We start from the raw sequence: 22,570 nt of genomic DNA, 5'->3' as shown, positions 1-22,570 counted from the left end.
GAGCTTTCCATCTTTACTCTCCCTCCCTGTTATGTTGCATTCGGAAATCAATTGTTTTTGACTGATAAAACGGCCGGAAACAAGACCTACGGTGAATTGTTCAAAACCGGGTTTTTTTTGTAAACTCTGTGTACACAAACAATGTTGTCAATGCTTTCGTTAAGGTGTAGAGCCCCTGGTGATACTTCGAGCAAGTTTCATGTTGTGTTGAGCCTTAGTGTTTTAAAAATAGCTATTTTGAGGCTAGCATAAAAGTGCCCCTAGCACTCCCATTCAAAAGGCCATTTGACCGAAAAACAAGAATACGGTAAATCTTAAAAGTGGCGATTCCGTCCTAAATATGCTTTTAAATGAAAGTTTGACTCAGGCATATTCACAAAAAGACCATAGGTTGCATTAATTTTATTTATTTATTTTTTTTTTTTAAATACTACTTGTGCAACAATATGGATCATAATTCCTTATCCAATGCAGCTAACATTTTAAATGCATCTTTTCTAATTTGAGCTCCCATTCACAGTTTTTGAACAACAAACTGCAATGTCGGTATACAGTTGCAGTGTGAATGATGAGGATTTAAGAACATGCTTATGCTATGTGATTTATTGTCTCAAGGAGATGTATACATTCAAATTCCTCGTTTTATTCCTCAAACATTCCAATACCCAAACGTATAGCCTACTGATATTATCATACAAGACGGATCAGAGAAACATCACATCCTCACATTTCAGGAGCTGGAACCAGTAGCAAATGTTTGGCGTTTTTGCATGAAAAAAAAAAGAAACAATTGAAAATTGTTGCTGAATCATTTTCTGTTAATCAACTAATCAATGTATGCAGCCAATTGTTGCTCTACTTTTTACCTCTTTACTCCTCACACACGAGACAAGGGACAGAAAACAGAAAAGGCCATGATGAAAACAAGATGAAACCAAGGGTGTAAAACACTGTCCCACTAATAATTCAAACAAAACCCCTCATTATGTATAAACTAAGCTTTGGTGCTTCTGTAAAAAGCTTTACAAAGCCTTACAAGGGAAATAGACACTGCAGTTTTTAGAGTCTGTAAATGACCCGTCAGCTACCAACATCAATAAGTTGACTTTGTGCCGCTCCCACCAGATCAGGTTGCAATGTTGTAGATCCTCACACATACTAAGATCTACTCAAGTGCCAACATGAAGCCATTAGTGGGATGACTCACTGTTGTGCATACGCACACATTGCCAACAAATGACAATTTTTTAAAAACATAAATACGTCACGAGTTTTATACAGGTGGTAGAAATACGGAAAACAAGGACTAGCCACTGGGTGTATGGAGGCTTGAGAGTGCCACCAAAATAATTATAAACTTGTTCATGGGTTTAAAACAATAACTTCTAGCCTCCATAAAAAATGTTGTCAAAATGCTAATTAGGAAATATTATATAAACTTTAAATCTTACATACAATATAATTTAAAGGAACCATAACTCTGATTTATTTTCTATTCTATCTATCAATTAGTCTGCACCCAATGGACGAAGAAGTTTCCAAAGAGTATACTGTAAATAAACTAGCTCAGTGCCTGTGCACAACTTACAATGCCATCAGAGTATTGCAATGCCCAGCAGTATGCCATACATTATACTTTTTTACTTTGTCTGCTGCTTAGTGCTGGGCCGTTAGTGGACAGTTTTATCATCTTTTATGCTTTTTGCCTGTTGCGACAGAGCTGTAATCGGGCCTTAAACGTTAGGCCCGACAAGGCCCGAGCCCAACAAGTACATTTTGATTGACAGCTTTTTAAAAGCCCAAACCTGTTTACAGCCTGACATTATTCAAATGTGCGCACGCACACAGCTCTTTTGCCAAGAATGAGTCATTTATACATTTTTTTATAGAAATGCACCGATTACAATTTTCTAGGCCGATTCCGATTTTTAGGGCCCGAGCGCCAACAGCGACGAAGGCCCTATTGGAACTGAAGGAATTATTATTCTTTTCCCCGGCAAATGAACTGCCTTTTTGAGGGGCTTAACCTACTCAAAAACTCACAAAAATTGGTGGTCGCATCAAGTCTGGTGAAAATGTACGTATTTAAGGGTTTCGGAAATGGGCGCACAAAAATGGCTCGCTAGCGCCACCTACAAAATTAAAAGAATTGAGCCCCTGCAGTACGTTTAACGTAGACTCATGAAACTTGGTACACATATGTAGCATGTCAAGACATGCTAGAGGGGAGAGAGAGCGGCTGACTGTTTGCCTGAGATCGGTAGAGCAGACGGCTCTGCAGAGCTGTGTATAATTACGACTTTATGACATTTCATAAACAGCTGATGGAGCAGCGGTGCCCGAGTGCATTTGACCGGCATAAAATCGGCATATGTCAGACTGACCGGCCAACCGCCGGTCTTGGCCGATCAGCCTCCGTTTCACCTCCTCAGCATCCATTTTCATGCTAATCGAAATTCATCACCTGACGGTTCGGGCAAAGATCTTCAGCGCTATGCTGCAATAAGTGCTGTAAAAGTGAACCAAAGTATTAAAGTTGTGGGCCGAAAACCAAACAATCTGGAAGACACTTAACAGCTGAAGAGAACTGTAGATTTGGGTGATCATTTGTGTATTTGTCACTACCAGCTACTTCTTCACATTACACATAGTAATTTTATCCACTGTTAAGACAAACATTTGTTAGTGCAGCTTTATTTTACTGCTAATCTTTTGCACATTGTACTACAACTGAAATCTATCCTCGAATCACCATATTATAAAAAAAAACCCCACTTTTTTGGAATGTTCGTTTGCATAAAAATTCATTTAATTAATTCATTAAAATTGAGTCACTCACATCAGTGGATGAATGAACAAAAAGGGAACAGAAATAGGACAAAATGTGTTCCAAAATGAGAGACAATTGAAAAAAATGAACAGAATGATGAATCAAATTTGACTAGTGAAGTTATACATTTTTTGGAATGAATTCCTACAAACCATCAATGACTTGAACATGCATTCATTTGCAAACAAAACATTTGCATGGGTCTTTTATTTGGTAATGGTGGTTGCCAACGCAGTATACATACTGTACTGCAGCATTGAAACGTTGGTATTAGAGGTGCAACGATGAATCGATTAAACGATTAGTTTTCAACTATTAAATTAATCGCCAACTATTTTGTTAATCGATTAATCGTTTGAGTCATTTTTTTATTAAAAAAAAAAAAAATAAGATTTCTCTGATTCCAGCTTGTTAAATGTGAATACCTTCTAGTTTCTTCTCTCCTTTGTGACAGTAAACTGAATATCTTTGAGTTTTGGACAAAACAAGACATTTGAGGACGTCATCTTAGGCTTTGGGAAACACTGATCCACATTTTTCACCATGTTTTGACATTTTTATAGATCAAACAACTAATCGATTAATCGAGAAAATAATCGTTAGTTGCAGCCCTAGTTGGTATTGATAATTATACCTGGTTTTAACAGGGTGGATGACTGAAGACTAACAAAACATCTCTAAACTGTGCTAAAACCGAACTATTGAATGTAAATATAATCCTGTGTATATCCGTTGTATTGCCCCTTTAATCAAAGTTAGAGATTATGCCTCTCCATACAGTGGGCCTAATCCATGCTAATCAGATTACAGGCTGTGCTCAGCAGCACTCAGTGTAGATACTGGTTTTGATTGAACGAACGTGACGACAATGCAGGCACAAACCTCAGAACTCCTAAGCCGCTTAAGTTGATGGGTTTGAATATGAAGCTCCAAACAGATTGACCAGAAAAGAGCAGTTAAGGAGAGGGTACAAGGCAGACTTTCACACAAGCTTGACAAATTTGGTTTATGATCAACCATATAAGTACATAACAAGTCAGACAAAGCAAAGTCACCCGTTCAGTCACTACAATGTCAACACTTCCTCTTTACTTTAGAAGCCCAGATCGTCATCATGTGCCTCCTTCGCTGCGTCCTTCATCTGACACCACTGAGCAAAAGAGCAGCTGACAGAAGAGTGACTGACAGGCTGTGATCACAGCCAGCGTGTTCTGAACGCCGTATTAAAACACAGGTGAAAACCAAGTCAAATGGTACTGCCGTGACACAGAGGCCTAAAAATACCTATCATCAGCTTTTTGGTTTGTTGTTCTGTCCACACCCACTGGAAAGAGTTCAGTATCACTTGAATGAGAATTTCAGGCAGATTAGATTCCAAATCTGCAACCAGCAGCACTTGTTAGTTGAGGTGTCTGGTAATAATAAAACTTTGTCATTCCCTGAAATCCCGGCAAGGTTTCCGCTCCTTCAGCTTTTTATGAAAAGTCATTAAGTCGTAATTACATCTGTATCCGGAATTATTGATTAGCTTTGTGCGATATCTGTAAAGCTGAACGGACTCACAGTATTATTATTATTATGGCTGTATGTGTGGACTGCAAACTTGCCTACGCACAGTTAAGGGATGATTTCTATATATATATATATATATATATATATATATATATATATATATATATATATATATATATATATATATATATATATATATATATATATATATATATATATATATATATATACATACACATACATACATACATACATACATACATACGTGTGTATATATACACACACGTGTGTATGTATACACACGCATGTGTGTATATATACACATATACACACACACATATATGTGTACACACATATATGTGTACACACATATACATGTGTACACACATATACATGTGTGTATACACACACACACACACACACACACACACCTTTGTTTTTATATATCTTTGTCAAATTACAGGCTCTGCCTCTCTTAAATAGCAGAAGTATTCAAGTTCCAGTTAAATGCCTTCCAGATAAACAGGTGCTGTAATCCCTGTCAGACGCTACAAAAGGAAACCTGACCTCTACAGTAAGCGGCTGCCAGCATGACCCTCACTACACCTACAGCCCACCCCACCCGCAGTCTCATGTGACTTCATGTGACTTTAAGTTATGGCAACGCAAGATTAGCTCCAAGGTAACCTCTGAGTAACACTGCTCACTTTGTTGTAGAAATAGTTCTTAATTAACCCATTTAGCAACGCTTTGAATGTTGACTGAAGCACACATTTCATTCCTCTTATCAGCATCTAATCACTAACAGTAACCCCATAAACACACTTGATCTTGAACACTAACAAAGCAGGAGAAATACCAGAAACAATGGCTCCCTCTGAAAGCTGCTTTCTGATCAAGAAAGGCCACCAGGCAGGGGGTCTTCACGTTAAATATACAAAGACTAAAATACCCTTTCTACTGAATTGTCAGCCTCTACACTTTGAAGCTCATTGAAGCCAATTCCTGGAGATGAAACCTTGATTTAAAAAAAAAGTTCAAGTGGTCTGATAAATTTCCATTAACACGCCTTTGACCACTAAAACCAGATGGCCTCTGCCAAAACAGAACAATTCTCCCAACCTGTGATTTACTGACAGAAAAAGCACATTTATGCAGCGCTCCTTGGCAGTTTGACATCAAGACATGCCCTTTGTAAAAAAAAAAGGGCCTGTACATCACATACACACAACTACACCTCTGTGGACACAATGGCATGCTGGGAAGTATGTACATCCATTTAATTTTTTCCATGTGGTTGGCCAACACCCACATTCAGCATCCAATCACAAGCTCCCGCTACGCTCCACACCTCTAAAACACGTCATTAAGATCAGAACACTGATCTCTGTTACATCTTTGTTTAAGCATGGATATTTGCTCATACAGGAAATCAAATAGACATCTAGCATCTTCAGATTGTGGAGATTGAACTGAGGTGCTGAATGCCACAAAAAGTAACACACATCCAGCTGCAGCCAGGTTATAAAGTCAGTATATGCGCCACAATAAAACAAAAAAAGTCAGTAGCCACTTCTCACTGCTTTTAAATTGGGATTTGACTCGCAGTTTTGCCATAAAAACCAAGACGTCTGATTATATCTATATTGTTTATTTTTGTATTACTTTTTTTTGCTTGATCGATACAGGGATATGGGTGAATTAACTACAGGACAAACTTCAAGTTCTCATTTCCTTGGCTTCCTTCCTTTATGGTGAAAGATTTACAGCATGGCTGCTCCCTCTTAGTCGACTAATCAGTGATTTTGATCTTATAGTCGACTAAGTTTTCTTTTGTCAGTCAGATGAAAAATTAAAGTGAAAGTCTGTCAACTATCAGTCTCAGTATTTCCTTATTTTGTTTCATCTATTATCCTTGTTAGACATGGGGTCAGATTTGGAGGGAAATCCGTTGAATGTATCTTTACACAACAGGAGGGGTGGGTGGGCGGTTCTTTTAAGTAACCCGGTTCATGTCGGTCACCCGGCGCTAGTGAACCGACTCATGAACGACTCTTTTGGTATTGGTGTTTTAATAGTAACTTATGTTCTGAATGTGGAGTACAATGCCTTGTACTGTATCAGGCGGTCTTTTTTGCACACAGCATGTTTGTGTCCACAATAAACATCCCGCACATGGAAAGAGGTCCTGATCTTGAAACCTGATCCAAACCTATAAAACACCCGGAGAAAGAACACCGTGTGTGTGTGTGTGTGTGTGTGTGTGTGTGTGTGTGTGTGTGTGTGTGTGTGTGTGTGTATATATATATATATATATATATATATATATATATATATATATATATATATAATATATATATATATATATATATATATATATATATATATATATATATATATATATATATATATATATATATATGAGTACAACCATACCAACAAAATTTTGCTGTCGACCTTTAACACCTGGGTAATGAAACAGCGACAGTTTCAAAGTCAGTCAACAAAACATTTGCACTTACGTTTCTGCCCACATGGTCAGAGAGGCCACTGCTTTTGAGAGAAACAATGTGACAATGACAACCAAAGAATGATTAGAGGTCCATTTCAGAGTTTGTTTACCCTGAGATGAGGGAAACTCTGGGTTTTCCATTTCAGAAAGAGAGGTTAATCAAACCTGAGAGAGAGGGGCAACTCTAGCCCGTTTCAGAAAGAGAGGTAACTTAACCGTTGTGTTGACTTCGGGTCACATTGACCCGTTTTAAATTTTTGTTTTATATCAGAAAATATGGGACGTAGAAATAAGCGCTGAAAATGTGAATTAAATTAAAATTTAAAAACGTTGGAAAAAGCAAAAACAAACTGTGAAAAAAAGACGTCAAAAACGTCAGCGAAAAAAAAGTGTTTTTTTCAAGTTTGAAGGGAAGACCACACAAGAGTTAACCTCAGAGTCAGTTACTATGATAACGGAGCCTGTGAACCTAACCTGGTCGGGAGCAGGTTTTCTTCAATAAACATGGCATTTCCTTTTGTCGACGATCCCGTTGATGAATCTGTATTACTTCGCAGGGAGTTAAACATACGTCTGGAGATGATATTGAGACACGGACTATAGATGCATTTTCATTTCCAGATACTAGCCTACCTATTTGAGAGGTATTGTTTTTCTTCCCAGTCCATCAGTTACTGTATGTAGCCTACATAACCTTATCCGTCCTCATATCACTAACGTCACCCATCGTGAACATGCTCTTACATCCCAGCAGATTCTTTGCGTCACATTAAGTTTTTTTGCAAACGCCAGTTTTCCTTACAACATTGGTGATGCAGAGCATATTAGTAAAGCCACTGTATGCAGAGCCGTCAGAAGAATGTGACACGCTCTGTTTTTTTAAACGTTTTTGTAGTGTTCCCTGGACACAAACCAGTAAGAGCCATTAAAAAGGAGTTCCACAGTATTGCAGGTGAATGATGTAAACCCTTTGAAATTAAAGATTATGAATTATAATTCTGTTAAAGATGGTGCTGCAGCCTCAGAATGGGATTAGTAGACCTAGGACTTTTTCGCCTGCAGTGAAATAGATTAAAGGTTCGATACCATTTCACCAGTAATATTATACTTATGATTAAATATGATATTAATACACTATATTGGAACTTACGCATTAACTCTAGCAGCAATTTTCTCCCACACAAATTCTCTCTCTTTTGCAGCAGCTGCTTTAACAAAATATATGTTCAAACTCGCTGTATGAGTATTTCCGCCGACCAGGTTGTTTGTGGTTGTTACCATGGTGAATCGTAGTATCATGGCTCCATTCATGCTGCCTTTTTATAGTGGCGGTGCACGCGCTTAACAGTGAACCTACTCTGAGTTGATTGAACCAACTCAAATCAGCTGTTCTGGAACCGAAAATTCAGTTTCCCCGTCTCAGGGTAAATCAACTCAGAGATCAGGGTTAGACTCAGAGTTTGTTAAACCTCCTTCCTGAAACGGCCCCAGGTTACCTAGACACATGCAGGACAACATTAAATAACAAGAAAAAATAAAGGCTGAAACAAAGAAGGGAAAAAAATGCAAACCATTCTACCTTTCAGCCAGCAAGCAACACAAAATAAAGAATCAGTGACACCACCATCCATCAATGTGTGTCAAACTGTTACGAGCACAGGAAACTGTTACTTTGATAGAAGGCGGATGCAAACCGTGGCTGTGTTATCTCTGTCATTCAACATAGCCTCGTTGACTTCCCCTCTGGAATCCCCGCCTCCATCCTAACTGTTTTTCAAACTGCAGCGTACTGGGTAAGATCGACCCTTGGAGGGCTGAGGGAGCGAGTCAACAGCAATGCTCACTCCAGGAGGTGTACATCACCCACAATGCATTGCAGTTATGCATTTGGTGCAAGAAAATACATCCATGGTTAGGTGGCAGTAATGTACGTAACACTCTGGTTACCTACCACCAAAGAAGGAGAAGATGATAAATTGGAACAGCCTAAGCCTACTCCAGTTCAAAATACTTCACTATCTCCTGTTTTTTTTTTAGTTATAGCATAGGTCTGTATAGGTAGGCTAACAGGACAAGTTTGATCGCCTAGTTAACAGATTCTTAAGACAATCTCATTGATAGCTTGAAATGCTACTGATAAATCTAATTAATTGCAGTTTATAATTACATAGATTGTTGTACTGTTCAGCTTGTTTGATTTCTTTATTCCCAACATTATCTGTAAACACATGGGGAAACTTGCTTTTTTTTTACAAGATAGAAACCTGTAGCAATAAAAGTTATGATAATCATCATACAGATCACAAACAGAAATTTCTAAATCTGAATCTGATGCAGATAATTATCTGCACAAGATGCCTTCGCCTCATTGAAATGGTCTGCAGGCATTTCTGATGATTTGTAAAAAGCAGCGCTAAAGCTTAATTTGTACTTCTGTGAAAAAGCTTGCGCAGAGCCACAGTAATGCGCTTATTCACTTTCTTCTATCTGCTGCTATCACCAGCAGCAGCAGCAGGTTAGCTTAGCTCCAGGAAGTGACTGCACCTGGCCAAGAAATAGTCCGGTAATGTTACATACCCCCATAAAACCATAAAGTGTAGTTTTTACAGTTCAGTTTGTGTACACATTAAACAAAGTAGATATAACATTTAACTAATGAGGTTAGGTGCTGGGAGGTGGATTTTGTTTTAGCTTTGGACTGAGACATGCTAGCTCTTTCTCCAAGTTTCCAGTCTTTTAGCTAAGCTAAGCTAGCCGACTGCAGCTTCATATTTAGCTAGTGTACAGACGTGAAGGTGGTAACAAATTTATCTAAATAGTTTTTAAAAGTGTTAAGGCTACTTTTAAAGTGAAATTGTGGACTTTTTGAGAGAGAAAAATAAAACATCCAGACTAATTTCAATATACAGGGCTTTTGTTGATATAGCCTTGACCATTAGCTATTAGGTAATGGAGGCTAATGTTAGCAAAGTTTAGATATATAGCTAATATGGTTTAGCTGACATTACCTAATCAATTTATGACTTTTTTTCCTACACTTTGTTTGAGCATCTAGTTGACACTTACCTACATCTTGTAATTCTTACTTTTGGCCACAGTGGCTGCTGTTCAGTAAAAATGACATTAACTTGCTTTAAAATGATTGTGATGCTCTTCCACAGCAATCTTCACACCTAACGGTTTACCGTTAGTTCTAGCTAGCTATATCAATATCTGACTACAGGCCTGCTTGGCGTTTAGTCCTAATACATAGAGAGCAGTGATACACTTTCCAGGGGAAACCATGTGTGACAAGTTATTTTTTCCAGCTTACCAGCTGACCTGGAGTGAAACGTTCTCATTTTGTGCCAAAACTACTCAGAGAAGAACTCCTCACCACATCCTGGGATAATAATAGACTCGCTGTCATCGGTCACTGAGAAAACCTGTAAAAGTTGGACTCCCATCAGGAAAAGGGGTTAGCCAAGGAGATGCAAAGGCAGAGTGAGTCCTCAGCACTGCAGACTAATCATATGATGCTGCTGATGTAAGGATAGGGACCGGTTGAAGCCAGTCTAAATACCCGGGGCCTAATGTGCTAAATCGGGCGCTCACAGTCAAAGTAACGTTAGCTTTAAAAAACAAAACAAAAACAAAAAACCCATTAAGATTGTATTCAAATCATTACGCTACCTCAAGCAATTGACCGCATGGCAGCACGGGGAGGGATTTACACATCTCTCCAAAGGCCCCTGAACGCCTCACAAAATGTATTCAAACATAGACTCAAACAGCCTAAACGCCTTTGTCTTGATATCGTATATATTTCTCATTCATCTCAGTACATGCTCATCATCCCTGCATACCAGGCGTCCCGAAAACGCCGAACGCCCAGTTAATCCTCCTCATCACCGCAGCGGCGGCTCGTCTTTCAATGCTGTCAGCGATAAACAGACATTAAATGTTGCTTTACCTTTGAGAAATGCAGGTGTGTGTGTATGTGTCCTGTGGAGGCTGCCTGGCTCGGTGACCTTGGAGTAGAAAGATGCCTGTGTTATGGACGGCTCTGTGTTTAAATATCCCGAGTGAGCCGCTGCCTGACGTGAAGCTGCCGCGGGCTATGGAACGCCAAAAGGGTCACATTTCAAAGGGTCACATTTCGTCACAATTCGCACGGCGTTTTGAACGCCGTTTGTGGCGCCACATGGCGTTTATTAAACGCCACTACACGTCTAATAAACGCCACTTGCCGTTTATTAAACGCCACCACGCGTGTGACGTCACCAGGCGTTTAATAAACGCCACCAGATGCTTATTAGACACCTGGTGGCGTTTTGATAATCAACTCCGCCCTGTGGCTTTCACAGCCAATAGATTTGAACTCTAATCACCCAATCAGTAAAGAAGGAGGTCAGGCAACACTAATCAAGCATAGATCTCCTTTGCAGCTTGTTTGAGTAGCCCAAAGAAATGCACAACTTTGTAGTATGTTAGTTTTGTATTGCCAGACATCAGTAGGCACTTGGTGCTCATACTTTATTTAATTAATCAATCCAAATCATCCTCCCAAAAATGTAATAAAAAGTGGTGAGGAGCTATTTTCATTATTACCTGCTTAAATTTAATAAGCGCTGTCACACTAAGAACCTAATGGCATCACATCTGCCTTTTATTGTACATTTTATCTGGGTCTATTGTTAAAAGGGTTTCAAATATGGTGATATTTAATTGCTGCAAATACAGGTCTATTACTACAAGACCAAGAGAGGGGTTAACATGAAGAGTAAGCAGATTTTCAAAAATACTGTACTCTTAATTCAACTACTAGGAACCAAAGGGTAGCTTACCAGAAAATCTGACAACTCTGAAAATCTTGACAAAAAGGATTAATAGTTTCTGTAAAGTGCATGCAACAAGCAAACCTAAATAAGTTTACTTATTTACTACAAAAGAATGCTAGTTTGGTACAATCTTAGACAGTCACAGCTGTCTTGCATACAGTCAGTTAAATAAGGATAAGTTATATCTCAATAAAAACTAAATTAAAATTATAATGGCAGAATAGGTCACTATATATATATTATTATATATAATATATATTATTTCCTCTACTTTCATATCTTTATGCAAAAAACACCCACCAGCGCTCTATCTAAAGCAACTAAATTAAACATATGTGTCTCATACTTCATTTGACCTTTCAGGAGACTTACCTTGACACAGGAACAGTAGGTGTCAGATCCCTCAACACATTCAAATACTATGGTTTATGATCTTGACTCAATTGGACATTAAGTTATAATAATAAATCATTAAGCATTTTAATTTATTTTTATTCCATGCATTACCAAAAATATTAAGCTGAAAAATGTACTGACAAACACAAAAGCATGACATAAAAATGAGATTTATTAAATAACATCAAAAATTCAGCAACAGGTGAAGTAGTCCTTTGTGCATAGTTTCTGGTATATATTTATAAGGACCACGTGACATCACAGTGCTTTGCTGTCACCATTTTTGCGTCTGGTCAAAGCTAGAGGACCTACGTCATATCAACCACAACAGCTAGAGGAGACGGATACGCGATACACACAAGAGAATACGCGGAACAAATAGTTTTTGTCGTAATGTTAACCAGCTGTTAGCCCTTAACGAACAACTTGCTACACTGTTGATAATTGATGACTAGCATGTCCTGTTATCACATACTGGACATTAGTTTTTCTTCAAGTGCCATATGTTGGTGTCATTCACCTATCCTGCAACAGTGTATTGATGGGCATCTGTACTCATGACATACTCCAGTGTATGGGAATGAATTATGTACAAGTTAATGTTAAACGTGTCAGGAAAAGTAAGTTTGGGCTGACGTAGGACTGGGCGATTTATATATAAATTTTAGAGTATCGTTCAATATGTTTGATGTTGAGATGGAAAACAATATGCAAGGTCCAGTGGAGGTGAGTTAAACAGGAATGGTTCAGGAGGTTCTTTTCTTGACTGCCATGCAGGGCTGCGATGGAGAGTTGACAGTCAAGTGACACCTTTCAAAACAATGGATGACACCGCAGCCTCCTCGGGAAAAGTGGAACTGGATCAGCACTGTTTCGGAGAATGTGATCTCCCTTACAGGAAGTTGTAGATGGAGCGGATGAGGGGAGTCACTAGGGTACAGAGAGAGAAGATGACATTAGTGGAAGTGACAGACATTCAAAGTTCACTTCCGTACAAGCAACAGAAGATATCTGTCATTCCATCCACTCAAACTTAGAAAATAGAGAAATCCCTATTCTCTTGTAAGTTTCTGTCTGTATGGAGTATATGGTGGAGGACAGATCCCTGTGCCCCAGAGTACCTGTGACTGGCTGATTTTGAAACAAAGATAAATGAGCATACATGAGGAAAAATTATCTGCGTTTGTTTTCTTTGATCCTGTCACTGCCGTGCAGTCGATACACTGTCTAACATTTGGCGCTGTGCGGGCAACTTTCCATTATATCGTTCATAATTCAAACAATGCTCGGCTAGAAGTTTTCATTCTTTGATTTTCTTTTACTGCTGATTCGTGTAAACAGCTGGTAGCGCATCTGCTGCTCGTGTTACAACCCAACGTGGAGACTGCAGTGCACACAAAGACTAGAGTGTCAAGCACACCTTTTTCTTAACTTAAGTCACACATTTTAGATAAGGGAATTTATTTAGTTAAAGTACAAAAATAATATGAAAACACATTTATGGTGTATTAGAAAAATAAACACAAGTGAGGCCAGTATAAATAACTCCCTCTTTTTTATGACACACTAAATATGTTGCCTCAATATAGCTTTCAGAGTATGCTATTGTTACCTCTGCTTAGGTTTCAATAAAATAAATGCATAAATCCTTTTGACATGTAAACCTGAATAGTTATCTGTGGGCCCACACTCACACATTCATACTCAGTAATCAAAATACAAACAAAAAAACCCTGTTGCAGCGAGGAGGCCTAAAACTGTGACGGCCGTTTCACTTGTTTACACAACCAATACAATAAAATGCACGTGCAGTATAGTCATACTCACGAATCCTAGCCAAGGGGATATATGAAAAAGGCGAACTTGGCGATGGCAGCAGGCAGAGCACCGGAGAAACCACAGCAGGAAGATCACCAGAACAGAAAACAGCAGCGACAGTCTACATCACACCAGCAGGATGGAAAATCGCTCTGTGTGGTCCCAAGGAGCTTCCCCGATCCTCTCTCTTTCACAGTCACAAATGTCCGTCTCCTGAATCAAATACATTAACTGAGCAAGCAGGTCCATCCACTATTTCACGGCGAATTATCGGTAGTTTGTCTCAATTATTTCACATGCAAAGCTAACAGTAGGCTACAAAAGCAATGCTAATGGAAATTGTGCTAACTAACGCTAACAGCTATTCACAGTTAGTGACACAATAGATGGTTTCATACTACAACCAGGGTCCAAATTTAACTTTTTCGTCCACCAGCCAAATGGCTAGTCAATGTTCACATTTCACCAGCCACTTAATAGAGTACCATTGTTTTTTTGGCTGGTGAGTGTAGCAAATCTACCAGCCACTTGCATATTTTACCAGCATTTGGTTAGTAGATGGTGCTAATTTGGAACCCTGACTACCACACTTAATTAAGCATACATAATCACACACATGCACATGTATATTTACCTCTTGTAGATTTCAATACTCCAAAACAAAGCATAACTGGTTGTCAGCCTCAGTAATGAATAACAATAATGTCCTTCTACAACCTACTGAAACTCACGAAGCTCGTTCACTTAGCGTCTCTCTCTCTCCGACTGTATCTCTCCTCAAAACGGGAATCTCTGCATGTTGCAACTAAGCCCCGGCCCTCTACCTGGGATTGTAATTACATTGGCTGATAGGTCATGACCCTCCAACAAAATTAAAGAAAGACGATGATTGACATATTAGGCTGCTATCAGTTAAGCTGTGTGGCAGATTACCCTTACACGTGCTGAACATGGTGCTGAATCATGTACACTTCACTCAATCTACAGTCAACTGCATGAACTTCATACTTTGATCTTTTAAAAACTGTAAATATAACTCTTACCTTTTAAACGTTTTATTCATGTTAACCATTTCAACATATGGCATTAATTTATATTTTCTTCACCATATTTATATATTTGTATTGCATTAAAATTATTTCAATAAATATCTAAATGAAATTTAGCCAGGGCTACATATTATTTAGAACACTTCTTTATTTTGCAGTCTGTATGCACAAACACTTTGATGGTAATATACATATTGTGAACACAAAAACCACACTAGAGCAAGTCAGAACACCTCTACTCCTTACATATATGACTGAACAGGGACCAGTTAACTAACTTTGTAGAAAGTTCACACAGACTATGAGCAAATATCCAGAAGAGCTGCAAAACAAGTAGCCTTATAAAAACTGTAGTTACTCACTGACAGCAGCTGCTAGGCCCAGATTCTAGGTTTGAAGGAGATCTATAACTAGTACTAGTACAGTATTTTTGAAAATCTGCTTACTCTTCATGTTAACCCCTCTCTTGGTCTTGTAGTAATAGACCTGTATTTGCAGCAATTAAATATCACCATATTTGAAACCCTTTTAACAATAGACCCAGATAAAATGTAAAATAAAAGGCAGATGTGATGCCATTAGGTTCTTAGTGTGACAGCGTTTATTAAATTTAAGCAGGTAATAATGAAAATAGCTCCTCACCACTTTTTATTACATTTTTGGGAGGATGATTTGGATTGATTAATTAAATAAAGTATGAGCACCAAGTGCCTACTGATGTCTGGCAATACAAAACTAACATACTACAAAGTTGTGCATTTCTTTGGGCTACTCAAACAAGCTGCAAAGGAGATCTATGCTTGATTAGTGTTGCCTGACCTCCTTCTTTACTGATTGGGTGATTAGAGTTCAAATCTATTGGCTGTGAAAGCCACAGGGCGGAGTTGATTATCAAAACGCCACCAGGTGTCTAATAAGCATCTGGTGGCGTTTATTAAACGCCTGGTGACGTCACACGCGTGGTGGCGTTTAATAAACGGCAGGTGGCGTTTATTAGACGTGTAGTGGCGTTTAATAAACGCCAGGTGGCGCCACAAACGTCGTTCAAAACGCCGTGCGAATTGTGACGAAATGTGACCCTTTTGGCGTTCCATACTTTCAAAACGCCGTGCGAATTGTGACGAAATGTGACCCTTTTGGCGTTCCATAGAGGGCGGCGCTGTTCGTTATCCCTCCTCTCCTCGCGGTCGGGCGGGTACTGTAGTGTTTCTCTGCGCTCTGCTACCTGTGTCCCATGCAGCCACTGATTGGCAGTAAGCAGATAGGTGCTGATGGGGCACGAAGAAAGTGATGCAGACAGCTATTATTTTCATTCTCCAATTTTGGCCTAGATAAAATGTCAGAAAATTGATAAAACTCTCAGAACCCAAAGATATTTAATTTACAATCACATAAGACAAAGAAAAGCAGCAAATACTTACAATTGAGGGAAAAAAAATGAATCTCCTATCAATTATTTTTGTTATATCTGTATCTATTTTTATTTTTGAATACTTCTACTAACAACAGTAAGAAGAAGAAGCGGATTCAGTTGAAAGTAGTTGAATTGTCATTTAAAGAATGAACGATAAAAGCGGTTGAAATGTCAGTTGAAGATTAAAATAAGTTTTTAAATTATATGAAGTGTCGGTCAAAATATAAATTTCGATTGTTTCAACTAAAACACAATGTGATTTTAAGAAGCAGAAACTAAGAGTATGTAATTTTATTATTCAGAATACTACTATACTAGGTTATAATAATAATTATAATAATAACTACAAAAATGAAAAATGCTGAAGTCACAGCTGAATTGGTAGAGCTGAAAGTTGCATTTCTAATTAAATGTTGAATTGAATGAAGTTGAAGTGTCAATTTAAGCATGAGCGCAAGGGAAGTTGAAGTATAAATTGATGTAAACATGCTCAAAGGAGTCAAAAAGTCAAGTATGCAGTTGAACTTTGAGCATTGAAATCAGTTGCAATGTCGGACAGAGGTTGCGGATTGATTTTCTGTACATTGACTTTTACTCTGTAATCATCAGATGTAGTCTTTCACCTAAATATTGTTTGCGTGCATAAAGCTGCTGGCATCACCAGCGGAAAACTCAATCTGGGTGATTTGAGCTCAATCCATTGGATTAATGTGAAAATGTCACACAGGGAAGCCTGTGCATATGGGGAGAGTGACTTGCCAAATGTGAAGAAGACATTTAAAAACAACTGAATACAACACAAAATACAACAGGAGTTAGATGAAGTCACCACTGCCAACATGGAACACATCTGATAAACTGCAAGGAATTAGAAAGGGACGAGCTCAAAGTAAAACTGTGGTTATGGGAGTGCAGTAGGAGGGATGCAAAAGCAATCCAACATTGATTCTGGTTTTAAGAGAGACTCACTCATGTTAATGATCACAATGTTAGTTCATTTTTCAGGAGGAGTTGCATGATAATCACTTAGTCGCTGAGTCATATCTTCATTTCCCTGTGAGTCATTTTCCATCTTATGCGTTAGTCTACTGTATGTGTAAGCCAAGAACAATAACTGACATACAGCAGGATAAAGCCTATATAAGCTTTTGCCTTTTACATTGCTTAATGTTTCAGGTTGGTTTGTTTAGGTTCAGTATAGACACAAAAAAACAGATGATTATTGAGTCTCCTTCCTGTAACTTTGGCATGTACTATTCTACCTCTGTGGTGTTTTCTGTCAGTTAAAAAAAATGCTGAATTATGTTTATGTTTAATGTTTCACACACATAAATTGAAATCACATTGAAAAAATATAAATACATGTGAGGATGTGGTAATGGCTTATATGAGAAAACACACCCAAAGGACATACGTACCAAAGGTAAAATGTAGACAGAAATCACCGATACATTTTAAGTATTAGTGTTTAAGTTTCATACAAAATAAGAGTAGATTTATGTTTAAGAATAACAAAAATAGAGAGAAATAGATGCAGAGAAACAGAAGTAATCACTGTAATTTGAGCATCAATGTAAACACCATTTCATTCTGTTTACTGCATGTATCTCCCTTTTACCCATAAAACCTTGTGCAGTTTTCTGAGCTCAGACGATGCTGGCTGTTAGCTTGCCCTAGAAGTTGATCATTAAATTTTCAATCCTAAAATGCGTCAGTAGCAGAGTTGCTGAATATAACTTTGGGGAGATGCTCTCTCTTCTTACTTCCTGTCAGGAGAATTTGCTATTACATTTTGATGTAGCCTACCTGGAGTATGAACACACAGTATGTACAGGGAATCATGGCATGTGGCCAAATGACACAATAAATATATCCTGGTCCAATCAAAGGTGTAGTTTTGAAAAGAAATTGGTTTGATTTGATGGTCAATAATAATTCAAAATCTTGCCAAACATGCTAGGACTGCCAACGTTGTCACTTGCTGCAGCAGCATTTTATCTGTAATCTGCTCTGTCCTGAAGTCTGTGTTCCTTCCGGTGATCCACTGATGGATTCTTAATTAGATATCCCAATAACAAGAGTTCATCTCTGATTACAGAGCTTCAAACAGGCTGGAAACCCAGCAATAACATTTTCATTTCTCAATTTTCTATTGCTCAGTGTTGATTTGTGATTTTTCCCCCCCCATGAAATGCATTGAATTGTACCACATGGTGCGCCACTCAGCCCTAAAACTTTCTTTGCTCTTTACACAAAATTCTTTTCGGCTGGTTTCAGTCAAGAGTGTGTCTCATGCTGGTCTAAATGTTGTTTCAGAGATTTTTTCACTTTCCTCTTTTCCTGAGAAGAATCAATCATCTATAAAACACACTTTCATCGAAACATAAAAGATTTAGCAGTTCTTCACACCAAAGCACCTGCAGGTTGGACACAAATGATTTGGCCTAACATTTTCTTTTATATCTGTCAAAGGCTGTTTATTGTCATTCAACCCAATAAGCCAGCCCTGTCTCCTAAAAATTACATTTCCATACAACAACACTGCTTTTTCAATTACATTTCGAGGTAAGGTATTTTGTCCCGGATAACGTTTTGACGTTTCTAATCAAAGTCTGTCAAAGTCCGCGGAGGGACTGGACTGGAGACCACCGTTTGTCTCCCTTGGGAAACCAAAAGTCAACGCAATGACTACTTTCAATACGTACAAGCTCTTACAAGCTTACAAGCCCCAAATAAAGCCACGCGGGCTACATAGCACTCAGTTGGCACTTTCATCTCAACAAAACCATGCACTGCAGTCTGTGAGAATTCACATGATCCTCACAGTTGGAAACTGTGAACAATACGTTTTCAGATCGTAGAGGAAAACACAAACATCGGGGCTCAGATTATGGAAGTATGGCGCTCCCAAAACCTAAACAGAAACTTCAGACAAGCTTGCACTGTTGAGGTAGAGGTGCGGCTCTCTGGGGAGGCCAAGGGAAATATGTTTTTTGTCTCATGACAGTGTATAGTTTACACCGATGGGATTTAGGGCGAACATGATCCATGAGATGAAAAAGAAAAAAATCCAAACATTGCTATTGTTTCATGAACATGTGTGTTAATAATAAAACTGCTAAACAATTTGACAATGTCTCTTTTGATGGACCATCTATTGTGTTGCTATTTAAAGCTCTTTTATCTCTATTTCTCTAGCATTGAATATCCAAACAGTATAGCAACAGCTTGGTTGCACTTTAGCACAGATCCACAATCCAGTTTAGAACAAGAGCTCTCCCTTTCTCTCTGTGTCAAGTGTTGAGACACACTGCATGGAGCGAGGCCTATTATCCAGCCAGTCACTGCTGTGGATCAGAGGGCGACAGACTGCTTTTACTGGTCAGGACAAAAAGAGTGAATAGTTTCAGTATCCCATATGGGCATTTAAGTCAGAGACGGTTTAGAACCGAGACGCCCCAACTCAGAGTAGTTTCCTGTATCTGTGTCACATGGGCTCCGCCGCGGCCACGCCTATTTAGGAGACCAGCGGCAGGTCCTGAGTCTATTGATTCCAATGGGAGAAGTGAACGTGAACACAGATTATGAGCGATTCTTTCTCACCATAGTCACCAAAGTAAATATTGGACCCATTCTTCACAGGCCACACATCTCCAGAAGATTCTGACACTAAAATGGCATTTTCAGACGGACACATCAGGAGAAAATGAACTTGGTTTGAGATCTGTTTCTGTCTCAGGACCAAACTCTCACCAGATCTGGCAACACAGATAACATCAACTAACGTTCATGAACGCCCTAACAAAACTAATCTCTTAGATGCTAAATAAGTCTTTTAGCTGTGTAAATATCTAACGTTAGCAAAAGAAAATACTAATAAATTATACAAACATAACTTTTCATCTATCCACACGACGTTCACTACGCTTTCAAACGAGGCCACGCCCCTTTAGGAGACAGGAACTGTGTGCTGTTTCACACCATTGGTGCCGCTTGAAATCTTTAGTATAGAGGAGCTATACCCCCAGCTCGCCATTTAAAAATCAAATTGCATAGCACTGAATTGACAATGTGAACACTTGTAACGTCCAATCATATTCATGCAGGTGTATAGTGCAAACATTATAACCTGACACCATCACTGTTTACTCAGCTCCCACCCTCCCCAAGTGGTACTGTTGATACAACCAGGATGTCATTTTCATGTGTTTGTTAAGGGAGGATTAGCCCTCTCAGCCAAATTCTAGTCGCTGCTTGGATTCTTTAAGAGCATTTCATAATACTCACATGACGAGCTCTGACTTTAACAATAGCTCACATTCATGGACACATGTTTAAATGTATACTGTGGATGTAAAAGTGCTCAGTGACCTAGTGGTGCCTTTTAGAGCTTTGGCTTCTGTATCACGTGGAGCATCCAGCATGAATTGTAAGATGCCCTTACGTAAATCCTCATTAGCAAAAAGAGCCTTTTCTGTTTGGGGGATCAATATGTGTGAATTTGTTACCTGCTGAATTTAAAAATGATCCTGACTGGGATTATTTTAAACTTCATCTGTAGTTATGAATAATCTGGTGCTCCTGCTGTATGGTGATTGTTTTGTATTAGTCTGTGTTTTGTATTGTTTTGTCTGTATTTCCTTGTGAGTTTTTTCATTTTAAGGTATGTGTATATTGATAAGTTTGTGTTCTCTACTGTCTTTTATGTAAGTGTTGAGTTATTGTATTTATAAAAAGGTCCATCTAGAGACGTACATTGCAAATCAGCTAAGGTTATAAATGCTTTGGTGTGTGGCATAGGTCTATGCTACATACTTGTCTCTATACAAATAAACATTGAAAAAAAAAAAGTTAGCACTCGTTACATGACACACTCATGTTAACCAGCGTGCTACGCCAGAGTCGGACATTTGCTTTTCAAATAGATTTGGCCTTAATGAAGAATAATTCTACTTTAATAGTATTATATCTAAACTTACAGTAAATTATATTTTTAGGTCACTTCAAACTTATTTGAGCTTAAACCACACAGTCTTACAAAAACAGAGTGTTTGAATGGGATATAAATGGAAAAGGTAGGATTCATTTAGAATATATGTAATGGTTGCCTGGTGGACTATAATCTACAGTGACCTGCCCTGCAACTTAAGAAAACACATGCAAATAGACAAACCACAAGCAAATTAAGAAAACATCTTCATTAATTTGACAACACATGAGCAGCATTCAGCAAATGCGCTGCAAATATACACAACACAACCAAATACATAAACAGCTTAAAAAAGAAGTTATTATTATAACATTATTTACATGTGATGTGGAAGTGAAATAGAATATCATCACGTTCGGATTGGACTCATACAGAGCCAATCTTAAAAAGATATTTTGAATGGATAATTTCTTTCGCAGCTTTAAGGTGAGTAAGAAGATGATGTGACAAAAGCCTAGTCTATTCATTGTTGGCCCATTTTAATTGGTCTGGTGTTTGGTGGTTTGGCGTTTGCCACATGTATGTGTAAAGCATTATTTTGCTTCTTGATTTCAAAGATTTACATTTATGTATTAATACGTTTTTTTTTCCTTCAATGGAACACATTATAATAAGTTGTTTATTTAAAGGTCCAATGTGTGGTAATTTGTCCCATCTAGCGTTTAGATCATATATTGCAATCAACTCTCTTGCGCCACGCAGTTCAAAGTACGTATTCAAGCTACGGTAGCCTTCACTCTTCAAAAAGCCGGTCTCTTGCTCTTTTCAATATCCTTTTTCTTTTTCTGGGCGAAGAAGAAGACTCCAGGGGTCTCATTTATAAAACTATGCGTAGGATCCTTACTATAAGTGTGCGTACGCCCAAAAGCCCAAAATGGTGTACGCCAAAAAAAAAGTCAGATTTATAAAACCTGTAAGCAATGTTCCCTTTATAAATCAGAGATTACCTACAAGTGTGCATACTTGAATCCGCCTCTTATCCCGCCCTGTACACGCCCATTTTTAACCATAAATAGTCAATGCAAAGCACCTCGTGAATGCTGATCAGTATATGAATGACACTGGCAGTTGTTAGACCTAATCATGATGACTGGCAGAGAAAAAGCAAAAAACTTGTCAGACGTTCAGGAATTGCTGCAAATTGAGTTATAATTTTGGCCTGTTCTTGCACAGTGTAGGGAAACCTGATCTATAACTACATGTATTAATAATACGTCCAAAACGGCGGG

At 38.4% G+C, this 22,570-nt stretch overlaps 1 protein-coding gene across 2 annotated transcripts in view; it reads right to left on the bottom strand.

Annotated features, from left to right (window-relative positions):
• zgc:165507 (uncharacterized protein LOC561188 homolog) overlaps positions 1–16,157 on the bottom strand; it is a 36,086-nt gene extending 19,929 nt beyond the window's left edge. Inside the window, exons 1-2 of one of the 2 annotated variants that reach the window (XM_031306512.2) lie at positions 16,086–16,157; positions 10,807–10,955 (exon numbers count right to left, since the gene is read on the bottom strand). The gene's annotated coding sequence lies outside the window, so the exon portion shown is untranslated. Of the gene's footprint in view, positions 1–10,167; positions 10,427–10,806; positions 10,956–16,085 lie in introns of those variants that run through there. The other variant, XM_031306513.2, reaches the window with a different exon arrangement.
• Positions 16,158–22,570: the final 6,413 nt, after the last annotated feature.

Source organism: Sander lucioperca, chromosome 20, assembly GCF_008315115.2.
Source record: "Sander lucioperca isolate FBNREF2018 chromosome 20, SLUC_FBN_1.2, whole genome shotgun sequence".
Lineage (NCBI taxonomy): Eukaryota > Metazoa > Chordata > Actinopteri > Perciformes > Percidae > Sander > Sander lucioperca.
This window is presented reverse-complemented; position numbering and strand designations above follow the sequence as displayed.